We start from the raw sequence: 5,876 nt of genomic DNA, 5'->3' as shown, positions 1-5,876 counted from the left end.
AGCCATCTCTCCAGCCCTTGAGAGACCCTATCTCCAAAAGAGAGGGGGTGGGGCTGGAGAGATGGCTCAGAGGTTAAGAGCACAGGCTGCTTGCTCTTCCGGAGCAATTTCCAGCAGCCACATGTGGACACACCCAGAGAAGCACAGCAATCCCGTGACTTTGGTAGTCTGTCTTACAGGGTTTAAACTGAAGACAAGAGATGTGGGCCCACCCGTCATGGTCTCAGGTCCCATCTCTCCAGCAAGGTGGTCTGTGGTTGTCAGAAGTGTGTGGAAGCCTCTGGCTGGCACCAGGCTCCAGCCCTTTCTGTCTTCCAGGCTCAGCATGAAATGCCTGGGGAAATTCTAATTCACTGGGGTTCATTGTTCAGTAGCTGGAGAGCCCAGGAGTGTCTGGTGGTTAAAGTCTCAGGCAGGCTGGCTGGGGTGACTTTATTCTCCTCATGGACTCTGGGAGCTTTGCCCAAGCACAGCCGACATCTAGGCTATCCCAATTCCGATTATTTTTAAACCTTTTGCATATTAATTTTGTAGCGCATGTCCGATGGCTCGAATTGTTGCAGAGAACAGGCAGCCCCGCCTGTGGCCCTTGGTTCCTATGTGGGCTGCAGACATGTGACACTCTGCCTGCACATCTCTGGGCTGCACCCGCCTCTGGGAGAGCTGCCCGGGCATGCGATATCCGGGAGAAGTCAGCCACCCACCGAGGCTTCCCAGTGAGTAACTAGTTTCTCTTGGGGTTTTCAGAGGCCTGGGCAAAGCCTCGAGCACTTAAAGCAGCTCCAATAAATCATGATTAATGATTTTAGGAGCGTGAGAAAGGCTCTGGAGGACACACCCCATACACAGGGCCACTTGTTATGGAACATCCACTAGGGGGCAGCAAGAAGCAGGGCTGTGTGGATTGTCACCGGGCCGGTCTGCAGGAATGTGGCCTTTCCTGGCGTAGAAGTAAGGAGGGTGAAGGGAGAAGACTTCAGGCTGAGTAGGTGCCTGCTGATGATTCTGCTCTAGAGGGTTTGCCCAGAAGCCTATCTTTTTGGGTTCTTATGATAGTTTTAACATTGGTTAAAGTGTGTTCGTGTGTGTGTGTGTGTGTGTGTGTGTGTGTTCGTGTGTTCGTGCGCACCTGCCCTCAGGGTCCAGAGGACGCAAGAGTTACAGGTGGTGGTGGTGGGGTTATAAGCTGCCCAACATGGATGCTGGGAACTGCTTAACTTAACTGCTGAGCCATCTCTCCAGCCCTGTTCCTTGCATTTTGAATGGATATTTTATCCATGCAAGATTAGGTAGCAGCCGGGCGGTGGTGGCACACGCCTTTAATCCCAGCACTCGGGAGGCAGAGGCAGGCGGATCTCTGTGAGTTCAGGCCCAGCCTGGTCTACAAAATGAGTTCTAGGACAGCCAGGGCTACGCAGAGAAACCCTGTCTCAAAAAACTAAAACAAACATATAAATATTTTGAAATACACAATCTAAATTCAGGCATTGTGACTTGCTCCTGTAATCCTAGCACTTGGGAAGCTGAGGCAGGAGAATATGGATTTGAGAAAGCCTGGGCTACATAGTGAGAGACCTTGTCTCAAAACAAAACAGAACATAAAGTTAGAGTAGCCACACTAAAAAAAAATATTTTGGCTGGGCATGGTGGCACATGCCTTTAATCCCAGAACTCGGGAGACAGAGGCAGGCAATTTCTGTGAGCTCGAGGCCAGCCTGGTCTACAGAGTGAGTTCTAGGACAGCCAGGGCTATTCCACAGAGAAACCCTGTCTTGAAAAATAAACAATAACAACAAAACCAAAAACCAACCAACCAACCAAATAAATAAATAATAAATTGTTATTTATTTGAGAAAGGACTTTACTGTGTAGACCAGGCTGTCCTAGAACTCAGAGATTCCTCCTGCCTCTGCCTCTTGAGTGCTGGGATTAAAGGCTTACATCATCATGCCTGGTAATTTTATTTTTTAAATTGTGTATGTGTGATGAGAATGTGTATGTGAGTGCAGATGCCTGCAAGAGCCAGAAGAGGGCGCCAGAGCTTCAGGAGCTGGAGTTGCAGGTAGTTGTGAGGCACCCCATGTGGGCTGGGAACTAATCTAAGTCCTCCAAAAAAGAAGCTGTTAAGTGCCGAGCTGTGTCCCCATCCTCTAGAGTAACCAAAAATTTATTTATTAGATCAAACAAAAATTAGCCACCCACCCACCCAACCAAGCAAACGGTTTGCAGATGTTATGGCTCCTCAGTGGTGAACGGGACACAAGAAGTGATGACATAACCAAGAAGACAGATACAAACGACAAACGTGTAGTTACTGAGGAGGTCCTCAGTAGGTGCTCGGTAGGTGCTCAGTAGGTCCTCAGTAGGTGCTCGGTAGGTGCTCGGTAGGTCCTCAGTAGGTGCTCAGTAGGTGCTCAGTAGGTCCTCGGTAGGTCCTCAGTAGGTGCTCGGTAGGTGCTCAGTAGGTGCTCAGTAGGTGCTCAGTAGGTCCTCGGTAGGTGCTCAGTAGATCCTCAGTTGGTGCTCAGTACCTGGGCTTCAAACTGCAAGGTGCAAAACAGCTGGGGGCTGAGGCTGGGGCTCTGTAGCAGAGCATGTGACTAGCATGTGTGAGGCCCTTAGTTTGATCCCCAGTCTAGAAAATATTTGACTGAAAAAAATAGTATTTTAATGTATGGTTAAAGCTGTAAAACCCGCCCCTCTAAGTGGCTGGTAACTGTACACAGAAAACCAGTAATAGTGTAGAAGACAAGACGGTTAGCAACAAATTTAACTCAGTTGGTCCTCTGCCGCTATCAGCAAAACAAACACTATCTCAAGAGGTCAAAGAACAGTTGTCAAGGAGACCATCTGCTGGGATGGAAAACAAGGCTCTGCAAATCTAAAGGAAATGAAATTATATAGAATGCCCTTCAACCACAACAGAATTCAATTAAAAATCAACAACAGAGGGAGATGCAGGCGGCCAGCAAGGACATGGATGCTGGGCAGAGAGACTTTTGAGACCTGAGGCTGAGCAGGGGTGAGGTACTTGAGACCTGAGGCTGAGCAGGGGTGAGGTACTTGAGACCTGAGGCTGAGCAGTGGTGAAGTACTTGAGCTGTATATCTCAGGTGCTGGGCTGTAGAGATTAGCAGCATTTCCCTTGCAGGCTTGTATGTATGTAGGTTAAATAGACAAAAGGAGTAGATTTGGGGGCTGGAGAGATGACTCCAGCCATCTGGTTGAGAGCACTGGCTGCTCTTCCAGAGGCCCCCAGTTCGGTTCTGGGCACCCACATGGTGGCTCACAACCATCTGTAGCTTGGGTTCCAGGGGCTTCAAGGACTTCTTTGAACCTCTTCTGGTACACACATATTTTATGCATATGCACACAGGCAAAACACTCATATACATCAAGTAAAATAAGTCTTTAAAAAATCAGAAGCCTAGTCTGGGTGGCGGTGCATGCCTTTAATCCCAGTACTTGGGAGGCAGAGAAAGGTGGATCTCTGTGAGTTTGAGGCCGGCCTGGTCTACCAAGTGAGTTCCAGGACAGTCAGGGCTACACAGAGAAATCTTGTTTTAATCCCCATTCCCTGCCCCAACCAAACCAAACCAAACCAAACCAAACCAAACCAAACCAAACCAAACAACAGTGACAAAACCCAAAAACAAAACCCAGACAAACCTGAAGCCTGAGAAGTAATCTTGAGATTACCAAACAGAAAGGAGCTGGCATATGGGTGTTGATATTCAATCTGGTTGGCCTTGAATTTAAGATATTTCTGCCTCAGCATCCTGAGTTCAAGGATTATAGGCATCACCGGCATATAGGCATCTAGATATGACCTACTAACAATTCTAACTCCAAGATATACACTTAAGAGAAAGAAAATATATTTACACAAGGCCTTGAAGTGAGTGGGCATGACAGCTTTATCATAAAAGCTAAAGGCTGGAAAAAAGCAATGACCATGTAGCGTGTCTGGGTGAAAGGAATTGTGCTGTCCCTTGGAAAATTATTTAACTGAGCCCTCTGGGAACAGACTTCACCAGAGACACACTCACTCCCTGTCTGCTCAGGGACGGAAAGGCTGGTGGCCAGCAGGCACACTTACTCCAGTTACAAGGAAACGGAGATTGTGGAAATCACGTAGAAGTGATACAAGTTATCTGTAGCTAGTGACCCATCAGAAAAGCCAGCAGAAGGGTGGGGTGTGGTGGCACACACCCTTGGGATACAGAGGCAGGCAGATCTCTCTGAGTTTAGGGTTGGCTTGGATCTACATAGTGAGTCCCAGGTCAGTCAGGGTTACATAGCAAGAACCCTTAGGAAGGAAGGGAGGGAGGAAGGGAGGGTGGACTGAAGAAAAGAAAGCCTGCCAGCGTCAACAGGAAGACTCTTAAGGATTGTTAAGAGCTAAGAGCCTGGCTGGTTGGCTGATGGACCACAGCTCTCTAGGACAGCCACAGTCAATTACAAGTAAATAGAACCCAGCTGGCTGGGGTAGCTCAGTTGGGAGTGCGTGCCAAGATGCACTAAGTTCTGGTTTGACCTCCAGCACCGAATAAACCGGCAGTGGCGGTGCAAACCTGTTATCCCCGCACTCAAAAGTGGAGCCAGGAGGGTCAAAAGCTCAAAGTCTTCCTTGGGAAGGCAGTTTAATGCCCAGCCTGGGCTACACGAGACTGTCTTTTGCAAGAGCTAAAGTGAGCAAAGCTCCCAGGTATCCACAAATTAAATTAGGCTGGTGTACGCGGGCCTGGGGGACTCGATGAAAACATCTGACTCTTTATAATGAGCCCTTCTTACCCTGAGGGACCGGCTCGGAGCCGAGGAACTATGGCAGTGTCCAGGGAGGAAGGTGTGCATCTCAGACACAGACCTGAGTTTCCTTGTTGAGAGCTGCGTTTGGCCAACAGTATCTAAGTCACCGCCTGGTGGCAGCCACATCACCTCTGCTGAATTCCAGAGTGACTGAACCAGACCCCATTGCAAATCTTAGCTTCACTTGCTGACTGAACCCCCAGCTTCATACCACTGGGAACCTGACAGCTTAACCCCAGCTGCGCATCCTGTCAGCTTCCTACAGGAAGGAGAGGTAAGAAGGTTACAGAACTGAGGTAGATCCCTGCTCAGCCACACCTCTGGTAGTCCCTTGTCTGTGTCCCCCCCTGCCCCCCGCCCCACACTCAGCCACACCCCTACACTCAGCCACACCTCTCATTCCTCCCCTCCTCTCCATCTTCCAGCTGCAGGCATCTGACCCTACCCTGGGACCTTTCAGAGATTTCTTCTAATGCTTTTATCTGACCCAGATGTCACGCAGACTGGGGGAGAATTTACAACCTGGTAGACCCATACTAAGCATTTGAACTTAGGCCAACCCACGCTGAACGAGCTAAAAACAAACAAAGAAAAATTCACCATTAGCCCCAAACCAAATAAAATTATGGGGCACAAGCATTTTTTAAAAACAGATTTATTCTTTAATCCCAGCACTCGGGAGGCAGAGGCAGGCGGATCTCTGTGAGTTCGAGACCAGCGTGGTCTACAAAGCTAGTTCTAGGACAGGCTCCAAAGCCACAGAGAAACCCTAATGTGGGAGTGATTTCTTATTAATAAAGAAACTGCCTTGGCCCATTTTATTGGATAGAAAATTAGGTAGGCGGAGTATACAGAGGAGAATTCTGGGAAAAAGAAGCTGAGGGAGTCGCCATGATGCTCCCACTCCAGACAGACGCAGGTTAAGATCCTCTCTGGTAAGCCAGCTCATGGGCTACACAGAATATTAGAAATGGGTTAGAACAATATGTAAGAGCTAGCCAATAAGAAACTGGACCTAGCCGGGCCAGGCAGTGTTTGAAAGAATACAGTTTCCGTGTAATTATTTC

General features: G+C 48.6%; 1 protein-coding gene across 1 annotated transcript in view; it reads left to right on the top strand.

Moving 5' to 3' along the window:
• Positions 1-641: 641 nt before the first annotated feature.
• The window catches only part of Acot7 (acyl-CoA thioesterase 7), a 106,402-nt gene continuing 101,167 nt past the window's right edge, over positions 642-5,876 (top strand). The window contains exon 1 of the mRNA XM_050153244.1: positions 642-716. The gene's annotated coding sequence lies outside the window, so the exon portion shown is untranslated. The remainder of the gene's footprint in view (positions 717-5,876) is intronic.

Source organism: Alexandromys fortis, unplaced genomic scaffold, assembly GCF_014885135.2.
Source record: "Alexandromys fortis isolate MF-2015 unplaced genomic scaffold, M_Fortis_MF-2015_v1.1 scaffold_88, whole genome shotgun sequence".
Lineage (NCBI taxonomy): Eukaryota > Metazoa > Chordata > Mammalia > Rodentia > Cricetidae > Alexandromys > Alexandromys fortis.
This window is presented reverse-complemented; position numbering and strand designations above follow the sequence as displayed.